Source organism: Platalea leucorodia (assembly GCF_965183815.1).
Source record: "Platalea leucorodia genome assembly, chromosome: 7".
NCBI lineage: Eukaryota > Metazoa > Chordata > Aves > Pelecaniformes > Threskiornithidae > Platalea > Platalea leucorodia.
Genome location: NC_138829.1, coordinates 69,685,929 through 69,705,226, shown reverse-complemented (window position 1 = coordinate 69,705,226; position 19,298 = coordinate 69,685,929).

The window sequence follows — 19,298 nt, the reverse complement described above, 5'->3', positions numbered from 1 at the left end:
TAGTAGCAGTAAGCTTTCTACAGACTTGGTCAAAAGCCAGCGGTGTGGGAGATCTATGTCATTCAGGTGCAATGCACCAATGAGATGCAAAACAAAGATCCTGCTGATCACTAAAGGTCCAGAGATATTTTTGGTAAAGATTTGTTAAGAGCAAAATATAATTCACCTAATTACATTCTGCTATGTGCTGTGCATACCTTAAGCATCACATGCCAACTAAGGCCACTACATTACTACAGAGACAAATGCATTTCAGTAATAGTTCACTACGCTTGTCAGATCAGTGTTGAAAAATACTGTCTTTGAAATATCTGAACGTCTGTGTTTCCCAAAGATTGAAACTGTGTTGCCTATTTCACTGCTGAAAGAATAGCACCACTGCAATAATCAGTTATCATTAAATTCGTACAAGATCAGAAAACTGATACAGTATCATGGACAGTGAAAACAACAGGGGAAAAGTAAATAGTCTGTGTGACGCTACTTAAAAATCTACACAGGTATATCTGGAAAGCTATCTTGAACAGTCTCTTCTCAAATGAAGTATGCTGTGCTGCCATTGAAAAGTATTTAAAAAATGAGCTGACAACTAAAAGAAAACTTTCCTCACATGAAGAAAAGGAGAACCCCAGGGATTAACAGAGAGGAAGCACAGGGATCGGCAGGAAATCCCAGGAAGAGCCCTGGCTGAGGTGAGCTGGCGTGTTGTGATAACCAGCTACTGGCTGCACTAATGACAACGGGAAAAAACCATCCTGACCCCGCAGACCACAAAGCAAAGGCCGCACTGGCAAAGGCCTCTCAGCCAGGTTCATCAGCCCAGTCTTTGCCCTAAACCCACATGGTCACACTGTGTCTGTCTGGCTCCTCTCCGTCCTGGCTCAGGCATCGCTGAACACCGCTTCATGCCAGCAGTAAGGTGTGCTTACGGACAGACAAGTGCACAGCCAGACATCTAGGTTAAAGCCTCAGGTCTCTCTTACTGCCTGATTCAGTTACTTCATTCTGGTGCATTAAGCAATAACGTTATGAGAGGCCAAAGTGGTTTTCTAGCTGTTTCAGGCATGCACTTTACCTCACTTGAGAACGTACTCAGGTCAGATCCTCTACTCAGTGTCCTATGGATCTAATGCACAAGTGTTCTAGCACATTATTTTCTAGTTAGATTAATCCTCTGTGCTAAGGGCTTACTAACTCAGTGTGCTGAGGATGTACTAACTCAGTTTGAATGAATGCTGCTGGCATCAGTAGGCATGGGTATCAGCAGCGGTAACGACACCACAGCTCCCAGTATCATGACCATGTCGTGCTCACACATCTCCAGCCCGTCCCACCACCGAGCTGGCCCACCCTTGACAGCTACCAGGTGGTCACAGCTTGTGCAGAGACACCGACTCACAGCTCGGGTCAGCGCCTCCACGCTGCCGGTGACTGGAGTTAACCGCTACAGGCAGGAACTGATTTGTGCCACAGGGTGTCTGCACAAAGGCACAGAATGACTTCCAGTAACTGTGTGGAAATACTTACCCCGTAGCTTTATATGCAACTTCACATGGAATGGAGAAGCTGCCTTCATCTGCCATCTGGAAATGGTTTGCGTACCACCAATGGTATGCATATCGCAGTTTGGGAACCCCTGCTTTATACCAAGAGTCTTACTAAGGGTTTCTCCGGCTGCCATACAGCTGCTGTAAAGGCTCTTCACCCTGCTTTGTACCAAGAGATGATGAAGACCCTTCAGAGCAGCTGTATAACTGTCTGCGAAACCTCATATCTCATGAATAACAGTTTAAACCTGCCTTAAACTCCATTGGCTTGAAGGCTCATCTAGCTGATTTATATCTGAGTAAGAGAAAAGACAAACAGATTCCCAGCCTTTCTGAGTCTCTTCTCATCTCACTAAAGCAAGGAAAATAGTTTCCTCTGAGGCGTACTGGAGAAGAAATCCATTAGCAGTTACAAAGGAGAGCTGAATGTTGTTACGTCCAAATAGCTATAAGTCTTTAATTCTACTCCTATTACTTTAAGAAAAAAACATGGGTTTTTTGAGTGTTACTAGTGTCCCTTAGTTGTTACCTTCTTACCACAGTTACATTGCATAAAATTCAGAACTAATAAAACAAATGAATTTAATTTTTTAATAACAATCACAAAGCAGTCCATTTATATCAGTTTCTCCATAGTGTGTCCATTTGTTGCCCACTTACTAATATTGCATAAAGCAAATATTGAGCCTATAATTTATGGCAAATTAATTCCTTTTGATATTACCTGCTGAGTAACTAGGATGGGTAAGAGGTAGTTAAGGACCAGGATTTAAACTGAAAGGAGAGCTCCAGGAAACAGTTGATTCATACAGGAATCTGTACGTCAAGTGAGCCATGAGGCACAACAGGGCAGGCACTGCTGTCCCGATTGCGTGCCTTGGGTGTAGGGTGAAACACCAGGCTCGAGGCAGAGCGTCCTCAGCCACCCCAAGGCTGTCATTACGCAGTTAACAGTGCTTGGCCTGGAGTGGTCCTTTTGACAAGTATTTGTTTGCAAGTGGGTATTTTGAAGGAAAAATACAACAAAAACAAGTCCTTATTCTTGCATTCAATTTCTATTGAGTATTTCCTCTCATATGGGATTTAGGATTTATTTGCCCCTATTAAATTATTTTAATCGGGTTTATTTCACATGTAAGTATTTCTACTTATTTTAGAGGAGGGTAAAAAAGGGATGGATTAAGGGAGAGCATTGAGGCCTCCCAAGGTATGCAAAGTTCCAAAATAAAATAAAGGCGACTGACAAACTTACATTTGAAGAATGTGCAGAATGGGTTTCTCACAAAAACGTAACCGGTATGTATTCTGCTATATAGGAAATGGTTGGGTATTTTGATTCAGTGGAACTGATCTTTCAGACCTTGCTCATATGCACCGTCCCCGCAAAGCAGCTCCGAGAATGAGGCAATTAAACTCCTGACTCATTCTCACTTTCCACCACTGTCTTCAGCTTCACCTATCTGATCATCATCTGACTTTCTTATTCACTGGTGTTAAGGAATCACATGCAAAGGTGAGAAGAAAAGGAGGAGGAAAGAACTCTTGTCAATCAGACAAAAAAGACCCAGTCATTTACTACCATTCATCTTGGTGGTAAGGAAAAACATACATATATACATGTAGCTGTCTATCAGAAGCAAAGGAAGGAGCCTTACAGTTCATTAATTATGGTCCTACAGCTATAAGGACCTTAGCAGAAAGAGAAGGGATATCCCTTAGGTTATATTAAAATAAGCTGGAGGTCAGCCTGAGTCACAGAAGCTTTAGAAAGTTTTGGGTTTTTTTTTTAATCTATATATTTAGCAAAGTGTCAGGAAAGAAACACGTGGCTTGTAAATAGAAATGCAGGGCTCATGACTGTAAATATAAACACTATTTTTGAACATCTGCATTTATTATTAGACAAAGTCTGCTTGTTTATATATTCTTCTGTAGCAGGTGGAGAACTGAAGAGTGTATTTTTAGTGTTAGAAGGTTTTAAACTTGAGTACTTTGGGACTTAGGTGATTTTGATTAACCTGTTTAGCTACTGTTTTTTGCTAATATGCATATGAGGGTGGCACACACAATTTTTAAACAAATTCAGACTAGCGGAGGTAATCATGTTTTTAATGTCTTATTATTTTGCAGCTATTTCTGATGCACATCATCTGAGTTTTCAGCTCAAGTTTTAAATCCTTTGTCCCACTTTTGCAGTCTTCAGCGGTTGCTTTAATGTTCTTTGCCATCAGTTGGTCTCAGGCAGATGTACCGGGACTGCCTGTTTTAAAGGTTTTAGCTCACTGGTAAAAAGGTACTCGATGATGGATTCAAGTACAGAAAGCGACAGTGCAAATGAAATGCTAAGAAAAGCAAAAGACTTGCTAACATTAAGAGTCTGATGTGCCAAAACATCACCTTTTTGAGGCAACTTGAATTATATCTAGTCCATAGGGTTATAACTTTATGTATTCACTATATATACTTTCATAAAAGTTAATGGTGAGTGAACTGGCATGAATAAAGTATGCAACAACCCAAGAAAAGTCCACCAAATCCAACCACAAGCAAAGGCTTTTTTTTTTTTTTTTTTTAGAAGTTTATGAAAGTTTGGTATTTTTCATTGTATCCTGTTTGTTCTGGGTTCCCTCTAGAAGGAGCAGTGCCAAGATACTATGAGAAAGGCTGTTCTTGTTCTATTTGCAGCCCAGCTAGGAGCAGGAAGTACTATAAATCTCGCAAGAAACTCTGTTCTGCCAGCAGGGCTGATTCTGAAGTTAACCCAAGTTGTGTCATAGCCTTCAACAAAGATCTAGTCAGGCTGAATCATCGCATTTATAGAAACCAAAGAGTTTCAGAACGGTTTGAATAAAGATCAGGAAAGTATCTGAGCACTGATCATAGGTCCCCAACTCAGATTTACCAAGCAGTGAGCAAAACAGGGACGTGGTCCATACTAGCGACACTGAAATCCAGTTCCTGATCGGTCTGAAGGAAGGAGTTGGAGGCAAAGCACTAGGGACTTCAGAGGGAAATGGCAGGAGTTGAGTACAACTTCTCAGGTCTGAGTCCTGTTTAGTGGAAAAGGTGTTTAGGATAGAATTTTTGATAGCTTTGGTTTCTTTGCTAGATTTAAAAAAAAAAAAAAACAAAAAACCTCTATCCTGCTGTAGAGATCAATTATACAATATGCAAGATTGTTAATCTGCATTAATGCCATGTTTGAAGCTCGGAGACTTATACATATTGTTCCCCACGATGTAGCTTGTTTCCCATGTGCTGGCCCACCAAGGATTAAATTAAAGAGCAATCAGGCCCTTAGTGGTGGAAGAAAGTTTTGTTTCCAGAAATGTATGCTCATTTTGGACAATCAAGCATGCTTCTCACGGATCTGTTCTTACTACACATATTAACTGTGGTCTATTTGACTTGCTATGCGAATGCATATGTTTGGAAGCATATTCTCAGTCAATGCGATGAAAATTTCCAATGTGTTAACAGGGGATGAACAATTCCAGTATCATTTACACACTTTTGAATTCAGATTAAATATAAATGAAAGAAAATCAATGCGGAAAATCAATGCAGCTTTTGGCTGAAAATCAACGTGAGGTCACACTGGCAGGGCCTCAGGGTAGAAATAAGCAGCAAATTGTTTCTCTGCCCTTGAAAACATCATCAAAACCCCATTAAGGAAAAACTCCAGTAACCTCTCACCAATTCCGCCCCCTCCCCCAGAAACAGAAAACGACCATCCCTGCCACCTCCACCTCCAAACAACAACACAAAACCAGAAACATAATCATATAGCTAACAACCCCATGGCTGGATATCATCCTAAACTGTAAGAGATTCAGGTTCAAGTAGCTACTCTATCACTTTCTTCTTGACCCTCCCTCTCCGAAATATAAAGCCCAGTGGTATTCTGGAAAGAGGAAAACCTTTCTTTATTCACCTATCAGAAATTACGTTCTTATGGCGCAAAATTTCTCCTGAATAAAACGTCAGAATTGGTACATTCCCACAACCCTAGCAAAGAGTACTGGGTTTAGTGTCATTACATCACAGGATTTCTAGCCAGCTCTAATCACAAGGAATTTTGATGTATATAATCTAGACCCTTCTAAACTACCCAGAGGTAAAACAATGAAACATCTCAGACCATAAAGATTTCCCTACCTTCACTGTCACACATGCATTGACAAAAGCTGAGCGCCCTACACACCGCCCAGGCTGTGTCTATATTGACAAACTCAATAGGACCAGAGCACAGGTGCAAGCCTGGCCTCTGGTTGTCCACACTGTTGTTAGCCTACTCGCAAACACGGTTTTGGCTCTTGCCGACTACTATTCACCCAGACTTGCTTACGCATGATCTGAGAGATAGCAAAGGTCACCAATTGTTTCCACCAGGCACCGTGGCCAAGGTATCTTGGCTTTTGGGGAGAGGAGAAGGGTGAGTTTAGCCATACAGATGAGTCATGTCATGTTCTTTGGTCTCCAGGCTGAAGAATCATCCATGGCTCATTGTATTAGGCTACAAACATAACCTTGACATTTGTTTGAATTGAAAGAAAACTGCATGCTTCACTGTCTCTCCGTGATTCTCTTGTGCCTTCCTTCTCTCGAATGTGTTGGTGGGACTTCTGGGATGACTCCAGAAGATCCCGGTTTAAAGAGCACTAGAAGTAGCCCATTTTCTTATGGAAAAAATGAATCACCAAGAGTTCTAATGTAAATCTAGTTCAGGCAGTGAGACAAGGGGATATTTCCAGAACTTTGACCTTCAGCTTCGGATGCAGAAGCAATACATTGTCTTTTCTTAACTTTTTACATCCAAGACTCCAAAGGACTTTTAAACACTGGAGCCAGCGAACACTCCTGTGACATGGTTTGGCCCATGTCATTATTCCCATTCTACAGAGAGGAAAATTGAGTCACAATTGGTGAAATACTTTTCCAAAGCTTTTCAGCATATAAGTGGCATTGCTGAAAACAGGATGCGTGAGTCACAAATCCTAGATTCCTGTTTAACTGTGTAATGAAAGGAGATGCTTATTTGAATTTTATATAACAGTAGGTTGATGCCACAGAATGGCACGTAGTTACTAAAGTTACCTGAGCTAGGGGTGGCTGGGACTGGCATGTCCACACAACACACCGCCGGAGAACTAGCCCTGCTCCGATGGCAATACAGCTGCAACAGCACACCTGGGTCATAAACTCTACCTCTCAACACTAGACAGCAGGGGGCTGAAAAGTTAGATACTTCAGCACACAAGGTCACCGGGCCAGTCTTTTTATGGATTTAGCCCTCAAAACAGGATTTAATAGCACGCAGTAAATAAGGCCTTGGGCCACACATGGAACAATGAAGATAAAACAAACTACTGAATAGCTGCTCATTAAGAGTGCTCTGAACATCCTGTGCACAGAGGTAGACAGCTCTGCGGAAAAAATAGTATGTGATCAGATAATTAAAAAATGAATCATAATGAATTACACAGGCAACCTTAATTAGGGCATTTCCTAACTTTTCCATGCCTTTCTTTGTGACATCAAAATGTTCTTTCAATGTCATTTTTGTGTGCACAGTATAGAGCTCTGCTCAAACAGTTACATGCTAAAGGCTATAGCAATATTTGAGTTGCAAAGTCACCTCCACACTGGGTTTCCCTTAGAAGTCTTTTCTCTACAAGTCATTTGGTTCTTATCCACATCAGCTTTGCATGGATGAGACCCTGCAACCTTTAAAAAGAATTGTTTTGATTACTCAAGAACAAGAGCAGATTCAAGCCCTGTGTCTTTAAGAATTGTCAGAAGGAAAAGACAGAACAGCAGAAATACTAGTTGTACAACTCAGCCCTTACAGCTACATCAGCTTATAACCATACCGGATTCCAGCGCATCCGTGGGAAAGTATTTATTTTACCTGTAGGTATAATTGTAAGCAATAAAAACAGTTCAAACCTTGCCAGAAAGGGTGTGAATTTCTAAAAAGAAGGAAAAACTCTGAATTCCAATACCTGAGCAAACAAGTTAGTATAAAAGAAAAAAAAAAAAAAATAAATGAAACAGCGTTGCCAAAACAATGAGGTTATGATTTGCCAACAGCTGGATTGCACTTTCACTTATAAATGCTGCAGAAAATACTGACTTCTGAGCACGTTTTCTCTTGAATCCAATCATTTTGTTTGTCAAGTGCAAAGGATGTGTAGAGAGGAAAAAAAAAGAAATATTAGTGGAAGCTTTGAAAACCAAAATAACCCCCATCTCTTTTCTCTTGGAAGCCATTTCACCAGTTTGGCAATAAAGAAAAAGCATGTCTTGCCAGCTTAAAAAATATTGACTCCCTGAAACCATCTGCAGAGAGGAGGTAGGAAAAGAGAATGAAGCTCCCCAAAAACCACACACACAGTTAAAAACATACTCTGCCATCTTTTGGTCTACCTTGCCAACTAAAAGTTCCAGTTTACTGTCTGAGACCAGGGACACAAATGCTGGAAGTGATGCTTGTCCCACGGCCAGCTTGTGACAATTGAGTTTGATTGCAGTCGTACTCTGTATCATCCCCAGGTTGTCATGTCATGTAAAGCTTCGTTGGTGCATCACAAAATGAAGGAGGAATTTGACTCATTTGGCTCATAACTTGCATTTATATGAACACATTTTTAACAAAATCTAGCCAGACAAAGGTTTCCATTGGCAAGCTCTTGCATTTCCTCGTGCACCACAAAACTAGCCTTCCTGACAACTCTCATTTCCAGCCCTGAGTGAAACGAGAACATGCACGAGAAGCAAAATAGTTGAGGGCACAAAATTAATCAACAAGCCCTTCCAAAACCCTGCTTTATAGCATGGCTTAGGACAGGTGTTATTTCAACTAAGCATGTTCAACTAAGCCCCAGTATCACAGCTTGATAGGGAATTAGAATAACTAAAAATTTTACTAATTTCCACCCGCGAAATGCTCAGCCTTCAACCTTACACTGATACCTTCTCGATCGGGTCTGTACACCGCTATACTCGCCTCCGCCTTCCTTTAGCTTCTCAGCTGTGCTTAGTTTTTCCCATGGAGTTGGCTCCTGCTCTTGGTCTTATATAATCTACTAAATCTCTTCTGTCCTTTGACATGATCTAGTTTGCAGCTATTTCTCAGCTCTACTTGGAGGGCTTTTTAGACAATATGGGAAATCCTAGAGATACTGGCTCTCTCCTACTGAGTCTCTGCATTGTTGTATATGCACCTGCTTCTTTCTGCTGTGCACCTAGACAAATGCAAAGTTTCTCTTTTATACCAGTTAGCCCCTTAAATATGAAGGCAGAAAATTGTGCCGTTTTAGCCCAGAAGGTCTGGCAATGGTGGAACTCGTAATGGCAGCAAAAATAATGTCTGGCCAAAATGCTCCTTTCATTAGGTTTGGCAGAGCTGACCATATTTGAAAGGTATCATGCAGCAGCCTCTCTATAAAATTCATCATATAAGGAAAAAACAGCTGAACTTTAAAAATGAGATGCATTTGTACTTGGCAACACTGGTTTTCTGATTGTTTTCTAATGGCAAAGCCTAAACAAGATGGCTGCAGCAGTGCAAAGGAGACAACTGAAACCGAAGGCCAAAACAAAAAACCTATAGACAACTCCACAATAAAGACAATTTCCATGCAAACCGCAACTGTTGAATTTCAGGCCTTTCAGCTGTCTATCTGCTTAAAAGCTTTTTATTCAGCAAACAATTTACTTTGTAACAAACCTAGGCCTGGAAAATTTCTGCCCAAAACATGGTTCTTTCACAGAATCAGAAATTAGCTGATGACTTAATAGCAACACTTACTACTAAGCATTATAATAAGGAAGTATTTTAGGTACTTGCCTTGCATTCTACCAAAGACAGAGATGCGAAACTTGCGCTGTTCTTGTATCGCACGTATCATGGATCAAAAGTTTGCCGGTAAGATTCCCAAATGGTGGTGTTCTCTGGCCTTTGTGAAAGGCTAAAAAGCCCCAGAAGAACCAATGATGAAAAGTAATGGTTAGTATTTGTGATAAAAAACCTAAATGAAATTTAGCTTGGAAACTGAGGCTTACACGTCCAGAGAAAGATAGTTTGAGAGAGATGTTTAGGGATGAGTAGCAAAGCAATGCATGAATAATAGCCAATACAGAAAGTCCACAGTTCTTTTCAGCATATTTGGCAACTTACTGGCCCAGAAATAACAGATGGAAACGAAGGAAGATGCAGTCATTTTCACAATAATACTTTGAGGGGTGGAAAAAAGACCAACGCGCACCGAATTTTTGTTTCAAAAGTCCTGTTCCAACCACACCAAAACCCACCATATTAATTCTCCAGATATCTCTAGCAAAATGATCTGGAAGAAGTCTGGAAATATCAGCACTAAATTTGGGACCTGGAAGACCAACCAAGTAAGAAAAAACATCAAGGTCTCAAATACCGAGGGTTAAAATATCTTGGCACAACCTTAACTATAGCAGATAGGCATATAAGAGCTGCAGAACGGCCACCTGGTTCAGCATCCTGTTGTCAACAATGGCCATAAGCAGACCTCTTGTGTAAGTTAAGAACAGGGGCAAACATATACGATACTTTCTTTGAGTACTTTCCCAGTCTGTAATTATTTTAAGCTCAAATATTTCCTGAGCTTGGTGTGGCCATTCAGTAACCTTCAATAGAACTGTCCCTTCCAGGTATTTGCCCTGTCTCCCCTTAAAGTCATGCAGCCGTTTTTTGCATCCAAAGCATCTGCTGGCAGGAAGTCTACTTCCAGAACTCTACTTTTCTTTGTTTTGAACATGATTGCTGCTAACTTCATTTGACAGCCCCTAGTTCTTGTACTGTAAGAGATGGCAACCAGTATCCACCCGCCCACGCCGCTCGTGATTTGTAGACTTCTATCAGATCCCACCTTGCTCATTTATTTTCTGAACTGAAGAGTCCCAGGCAGTTCAGTTGCTCCTTGCTCAGACCTTTGTTCATTCTTGCTGCCCTTTTCTGGGCCTTGTGTGGTTTTACATTTTGTTTCTTACTTTTGCAGCAGAGGGACCAGAGGGACTGAACTTCAGCTGAGCAACAGCCTCAATATTAACCGATAATATAAAAATACATTTTGAAACTTTGGTGAACAAAACCAATCAGATCCTTGCCACTGCTGATCTATTCAAAGGTAGAATCTACCCACAGCTGACACATAATTCAACCTACAGAAGTGGCCATTTCTCTACAGGTATTTTGCAGTAGCAGTGCTCACATCTTTCTGTTACTTAGAAACTTCCAGAAACTAACTGGAGTGGCAATGTCTGCACAGCTGTACCTCTCATGTTCCCCCTTATAAATAAATATGGTTCTCTGGGATTCAAGTCAGTTTTTGTGTTTGTGCCTGGTCATACCACCACAGCAGACAAAAACATCGGAAGTTTGAAATTTGCACTGACCTTCCTCACACCTTGACTACAATTTTGCTTTTTGCTTGGCAGTTTTTCAATTCAGCTGTTATGGTCTGATGAAGTTACCACCAGGAAGCACAAAGAAGAACTCAGTAACCAGAGTTAAGTTTGTGAAAGGCTTTTTATGCACTTGAAAGTGTCCCCCTAAAGAGCCCGTATTCCTATAAGCTTTCTGCAGAATGGTTGCCTACAATTATTTTTCTCATCTTTAAGTGCATTTACATTACACTGCAGCAACAATTGGCACATATGAACAGCAGATTGTCTGTGGTTTTGATTAGCGTGGCAGCAACATATCCTTTGTTTTTCAGTCCTGGGCTAAATGAAACATCTTCCACAGAGACAAATCTCCACAACGATTAATCATGAAGCATCCCATATGGATACTGATAACCCATATGCTTCAAATGAGGCTGGGTGGGAAAAACCTCTGCTTCACTCATCTCTCAACCCAACAAATTGCTGGAAGGTACCCACAGGTTCATTCCCCTATGGTTATAACACCACTGCAAAATTGGTTTAGACCAGGTTAACTGCAGAAACCTTTGCTGGCAGAGTACAAATCATTTAGTGGTGTTATTTTTTAATTTAGTTTTTCCATGCGTACAAAAGCCCTAAACACAGTTATACTCACACAAAACTATTTTTGCTGAAGTAGCTTATTTCGCTGACGGACCTGATGTAAGCCATACAATTTGAAAGTGTTTTTCAACAGTATAAACCACACTTTCATTGTAAGAGCTTAGTATGTGACAGCAAGCTTTGGCTGTGCTGCACGCAAACCCATTTAGCATTCTGTGGAGTACTGCAGCGTGGAACCTTCCTGTGATACAACTGAACCACACTTGGGTTTATATTTTGCACGAATAGTCTCACCACATACTCCAGAGGAGTAATCTGAAGCACCGTCAAACTGTTCCATAATGCAGTATATTGAGCACAATACACTAGCCAAAATCAGCTCTAAAATAAATAGCCACAACTTGATTGACGTAATAGAGGTTTATTTGCTTATACTATTACTGGCTTGGCCCTCTCCACTTATTTAACTTCAACTCAGAAAGTGCATTAAGAGCCCAATGTCCATTTTCCAAATGGAAATAGAGCAACTTCTTCCTATCTACGCACATAAATTAAAACACCAGCAGTACAGCACAGTATTTCTCTATTTAGAACTGTACCTCAGTCAGAGGTATAGGTTCAGTTTTGATTTAATTTTTCCTTCTCCCACACATATTTACTGTCCACTTTGTACAAATCAATTACTGATGACAGACTGCTTAATCAGTCAGTGACTCTCACAACATTTCTTTCATCTTCTGACCTGTAACGGCTTTAATGTTGTTCCACAGCTGGGCCTCTGCCATCACAGCGTATGATAAACCACCAGGCTTTTGAGCTTCAGCAAGCAGAGCAATATGGGATAGATTCCTAGATACTTTGTACCCCTTACTGAAGCCCCCGGGAATAAAGCTGGCTCCTGCAATGGCTTCTTTTGCTATTGCTCATACTGTTCATGCAGGAAGAGAGTCAATAAAGCAAGGTCTAACTATTTGTTGGGCAACTAGATGCAAATATTGGTAAAAAGGAACATGTTGGCCCCTGCTGGGACATTTCAGTTGTGACTCCTTTAACCCAAAGATTTCATCAGCTTCTAGTAGTTCAGTACTTGCAAGGTGCCAGAAACGCTAACAAACAAAAAATGTAAAAAATAATCTTTTCCTTCCTCTCTAAGATTCCTGTCACAGTGTGCTATCCATCCAAAGAGCTCCAAGGGGTAGGTAGAAAGATAAATAAGATTGTTTCAATAAGGAACTTTGAAGGATCAGCTCTTGGGATGATTCATCTATGAGGATGACAAAAGGCTCCTAGCAGCACAAAAGAGCATCACTGCAGACCACTGTGGGGGCACATTAAGACTAGCTGTAACAAACTTCTCAGTATTGGTTACCTGCACCTGGATAATTTGGATCAAACTTCTTAAGATGAGCGCTCAGATGAACACCAACGTTTTTGAGTGAAGATTTTTTCAAACAGGAACAGATAAGAAAGATGGGGAAAACTTTTTAGCAGGGCCTGTAGCGACAGGACAAGGAGTAGTGGTTTTAAACTACAAGAGGGTAGATTCAGACTAGATATAAGGAAGAAATTTTTTACAGTGAGGGTGGTGAAACACTGGCACAGGTTGCCCAGAGAGGTGGCAGATGCACCATCCCTGGAAGCATTCAAGGTCAGGTTGGACGGGGCTCAGAGCAACCTGATCTGGTTGACGACGTCCCTGCTCATTGCAGGGGGGTTGGAACAGATGACCTTTAAAGGTCCCTTCCAACCCAAACTATTCTACAATTCTATGATTTATACTGTGATTTCTGCATATCCAATTTTCATTTGAAAATAAAAATATGGCAGGTATAAAACTGCCAGCTTAAATTCTGTGGCATTGATGAAGACATTCAATTTGCTCTTTACTAGTATTTATAAACATTAGTTTCTTCTACTTATTTTTTTAAAAGGTAACCAGGTTCCTGCCTAGTTTGTGGGCTAGATACTAAGTTACATGAGTATAATTCAAGAGTCACTCTACTGACATCACTGGAATGTTTCTCAATTCATTATGTTCACTGAGAGGACTAGCAAAGCATAATATATTGTATTCAGAGGCTTCACAGAATTCCTGAACCAAAGAATCAGGCAAATCTTCACCAAGTTAGGTCTAAGCAGAGCCAAGTGGACCGCATTTCTTTATACAGTTTTTCTTCATTCCATTTATTGGTCGTGAACTAATGGTGTTTTACTATGAATAAATATGCAAAGTGGGACCAATTGAATTAAATCCAAAAATCTAAGACACAAAGCTACTCTGCTGCGAGCCAGTACGTTGCAGCTGCTGAGGCATGAGCTAGAAGACAGCTATACTTGCCTGGTTCACTAGAAGACTCTGGTGTGGGCTCCATTATAAACCAATATAAGATTAAAGAAAAAGAAAACCAAACCTTAACATAAATCCATCTGAAAGCAAACTTATCAATGCTGTGGAGACAGTGATTTACGCTAACATTCAATTTGAGGGACTAAAATATCCCATCTGAGCAACAAACAAAAAATTAACCTATTGTTAACAATTTTCTCCTTCATTATTTAAAACAGAAGCATTCACATAATTCAAAAGCATATCAAACATGCTATTTTTTTAATCATTGCGAACAGCAAACACAGGACTTTAAACCATACTTAAACCACAGCGGGGGTTTTACCACTGCTCATTGAAAACAACAGTCTGACCTACATAGTAAAATTCTAACATATCTGTGATTTGTTTTGCATTTAACTGAAGCTTCAAGGAGAAATGGCTCTGAAAAATGATACCAGCAAATAGCATTTAAATCTTCTGTCTTACACAACATGGAAGTCTTCCTGCATCAGCGACTTTATTTTAGATTCATCGCTTTCCTTTGCTCATGTTTGAGCTCCCCTCTCTTCCCACCCCCAAAGCGGATTCCAGCTCTGCACAGCAATTTCTCTCTAGCTGTGCAAAGGTAGCAGCTTCTGGCAGACAAAGGTCCACCTAAGACGTGAAACAAAATCACCACCAAGTATTTCAAAGTGAATGCTGCTTTCATCTGAAAAGGAAACCACACCTTCTATCTCAGTTATTTTGCCGCAGTTCTTCCTGCTGCTTAAAGACTATCAGAAAAAGTAAGAAGTCTTATAAATTATTAAGCAAACAGAGCTTCTGCATTACTGCATTCATTGAGCTGTCTGAAGAGTCTCAAAAATGGCTGCCTTCTCATTTCTGGACTTTCTGAAGTAAGAGTGGAAAGCATCAGGTTGTTTTGCCAGAGGAGTTAACATCTTGAAACTTCAGTCAACTTAATAAGCATTGAAGGAAAATTCCCAGCACAGTGATCAATTAGATCCTCAACCGCAATTGGTATCAGATTGTCTGACACTGAATTTTTTGCCAGGGCATTGGAAAAAAATTGTCAACTATAGCATTATTGCTGCTCCTTTTGCTACACAAATCCTGACTTACCTGTATTCTGAAAGCACCATCTACCTAACTAGTTTGGTCTGCAAAGGGTAAAGTACTGAAAGACTCACAGATCAGAAGGGACAGCTGCGGTGCTTCATCCTGATGTCCTATATAAGGAAACCTATAGAGCTTAACCCACTAATTTTTGCAGCGGAAAGAATTGTTTTTCCCTGCTATCTGGGAAAATATTATCAGGCCTTGCGTTACTAATAACAATAATCATATTATTATTTACTAACGCTACTGATGATCTAATTGAAGGCAGCTTTGTACATCTGTACCAACGAAAAACTCAGTAAATTTTATTTGCTTTCAAAACAACAACTTAACCCTCATGTCTTTGGAGTATCAGGGCCTTAGGACAGATACGTAATTACTGGTAGCACCACACCAATTGAGCTCAGGGCAGTCGATTTGGCAGCCATTGGGGAGCTATCGGTTTCCATGCCACCAGCACAGACAAGACCACCAAGGAAGCGTAGATAAACATGGTAGGAGGCTGAGAACTATGCTGGAAACTAGGACTGAGCTTTGCATCTAACTGTTCCAAATAAGATATTTAGGGATAACAAGACACAGTCGTATACAGAAAATACACATTGCAATGGTTGCAGACAGGATCTGAACTCTTTCTTCTACTGGAAGATACCAAAATTCATTAAACACAAAGAAATATCCCATAGATCATAACAAATAAACCATGGTACAAATTTAGACATAATGCTAACTTCAGATCTCACTGTGAGGCATATGGCTTTACGTAACCTTGCACTTTCAGTTGCTTACTTTTTGGTTTGCTCTTTCGTTAAAACCATCATTGTCTGCAACACACACTATAAAATGTGCTAAAGCCAAATTTGGGGTAAGAGAAGAGTTCTTTCCATTTCCTGTCCTTCTTTCCAAGTTTCTCTCTGCCCTCCCTGCACTTACCCTGATGCCCTTTGTGTTTCTTCCTGACATTGTCAGTCTGAACGGTTAGCCTCCCTGTTATGGATAGAGCGTTATGATAACTTTTTTTATTCAATAGAGTCAAAAATGGATTTAAACAAAAATCCCACCAATATTTGTAAGGGCATTAAATATACTCCAAGACTCAACAGCACAAATTGAAAAGGATGGACAGATAGCGCAGGCAAGCAACTTAGAAAACCACATGCCTTATCAAACAAGCTCAGTCTGTCTGGTAGAATGACACTGGCCTGCTCACAATTACCCTAAGTACACTGCATAATCTACTGCAAGTCTTGTGACAGAAAAAAAAAGCCTGACCTTTGAGCTTTGTAGCAGTCACAAATAATCAGGATGAGCTACCGGATAACTTCATTTTGTCCAGCTAATTACATACGGTCCTCTTCACAGCAAGTCCTACCTTATTCTAGAAAGGCAAATCAAAGTCTGGTAGCTGCAATTTAAAAGAAAACTGAACACCACTCACTAGGAGTGTCAGACATCACTTTTTATTGGAAACACAGAAACAGTATCAGTCACACCATTCTGGATGCCACTCACTCTTCCCTTTAGTATACAGCTAAAAGCAGAAGAAAGAGAGAGACCAAAGAGAGCAATGCTGTTAATATCCTGAAGATAATTTCTCAAGTGTTTATAAATTTTTCATTATCTGAATGATGGTCTTGTCTTTTCAAGAGGTGATTCCAAGGAGAAGAGAAGGGTTTGTGATAGAAGAAGGACGTCCGCACATGGAATTTTCTTCCTGTTCTTTAAACTCACTCTACTAAAAGTACTTTGCAAGACTAGCAAAGTCCCTTAACACATAATATTTTCCTAAACAGAAAATAAAGTGATCTCCCATAACGACTTGTGATGACTGCGCTCGACCCCTTGACCAGACGGGCGGTGCTTTGGTGCAGGCTCCAGAAGAGGTAAAGGCCCGAGCCGTAGCTGGGCCTTGAACCCCTCTAGCTTCAATCTGTTCTCTGAAAACCCACAAAGCAGCAGAGCGACACAGCGAGCGTCGACGCGTATGAGCTTGGGACACCCATCACGCGATTAACACATGAACAGCGGGTGGCTTTTCCAAGACTCATTTATCAAGGAACAAAGGTAGCTGTGGGCACAAGGAGTCTCCTGCATACCTTTTCCATCGCACGTCATTTGACTACAAGCCAACCACTTTAGCCTACAAATACGACAGCCTAAGTGAGCCGCCTTTGAGCTCTCCCTGCTAGGCAGCGTGGCTGCGTGGCGGTGATCTCCCCTTGAGCTGGGACACCTCTCAAGGTTGCTCCTCGAGGCAGAGAGACCTTGTACCAGCGACAGATCTTTGGTAAGCGACCAGTATCACGCATAACCTTGTAGTATGGTAACTTTGGGTTTGTCTTAGTAACTTTGATTGCATGCTGAATTGATGCTAATGAAACGTTACATAAACTTTGCGTGTACGATCCCTTAGACATAAACTGTTGACCAAGTCTGAGACTAAGATTGGACCTAGCCACACCTAAGCTCCATTAGGAGTTTAGAAAGCAAGGGGGTCAACTGTGAACCTCGTGACTCAATGGGAGGGTCTTCCTTATCCTTTGTATTTCTTCCTTTAGACATAAACTGTTGACCAAGTCTGAGACTAAGATTGGACCTAGCCACACCTAAGCTCCATTAGGAGTTTAGAAAGCAAGGGGGTCAGCTGTGAACCTCGTGACTCAACGGGAGGGTCTTCCTTATCCTTTGTATTTCTTCCTTTAGACATAAACTGTTGTCCAGGTCTGAGACTAAGATTGGACCTAGCTGCACCTAAGCTCCATCAGGAGTTTAGAAAGCAAGGGGGCCTACTCTGCACCTTGTCACTCAACAGGAGGATCCTTCCTTACTCTCTGCATCTCCAGTCTCTCTGTGAATCATTCTAACTCGAGTGTAACTCAATTTTCCTTTGTATGATTCTTCCATGCATTAATTTAGAGAGTGAATCTTGCCATCAAACTTTCTTAAGTTGCACTTTTACAACATCATATTAAAACCACTTTTGCTGATACCTTTGTTGGTGATCCCTTAAGCATTCTAAGTCACCCATTCATGACAAATTGGTGTAGTCGGCAGGATCCTAAATCAGGATTCGCAACACCACTGGCTTTGCTCTTGAATTCCTGGAAGATATTTTCATGTTGCCCCTAGCAACTATAACTAGACTTCCCACCTAGTGCAACCTTTTATATCACCAGCAAAAGGTAATGTTGAGGGGAATACTGAAGGGTAATGGCTCACACCTGACTGAAATCAGGGAAATCATATATCACTTCAGATGTTGTATCTTCTGTGAAAATCTCTAAGGGTGGCAACATCTTCGTGAGAACACCCTTACAGCGCATAGTCTCTATAGAGTCTTCAGATTAACAAATCGCTCAGGTGGGCAGCACAAATTAAACACTGTTAAAAACAGGTATGGTATGGGAGAAGAATGAATAAAAGAAACCACTATCCTGGGGAATCTCTGGTTGAAAGAAGACAAAGAGCAGCGCTAAGAATTGGAACCACTAAATTAATGTGAGAATTCAGTTAAACCTAAGAAATATGAATATGTCATCCTGGGAAAGGTACAATGCACTAACAGGAGGCCATCAGCCTCAGGGAACCTGACAATTCCCACCACTGTAACATTTGCTAGTAGCAAAGCCTATGGAAGTAGTTGGATAGTGAATGCTACCTATCCCTTGGTGAGGAGCTAGCCCGCCACTGTCTCTGATTATCACTGGGGTGTTTAAAGGCAAATGGGCATACTCTTCAACCAAATCTTTGTTCTCACACATCATGCTTTTATTTTTCCATTAGAATTGTCTTTAAAAATAATAAGAGGAATAGTGGGAACAAACACCAACAAATGTAAGGTAGGGAAAGGATTTACTGCTCGTGGCATTAATTCATTCACTAATAAACCATAACTGCAAATTCAGTTACTCTTAATAGCAAAATTAGGTTCTTACCTGTTACTTTTTGCCATTCACATGACCTTTAGTCATTGGAACTGGAATTGACTTGTGTGGGTGTAGTTTGGTATGAGAATTGAAGGCTCTCATAATTCTCAAACACACCTACATTGATGTAAGAGCTGCTTACCGTTTCAATGGAAAAAAGAAAAGATAAGTAAATCTTGATAATGTAAATAGTGTTCAAGCTTTAGAGATCATTTCCTGAATAAGTGGAGTAAACTTGGTCGGGGGGCAGGAGGGAAGACTTAAAACAGATTTGCTATCAGGATTTCAGAAAGCAATTGAAAAATATGCACAGATTGATGAAATTTGTTATTTAATATGAACTGGGGATGC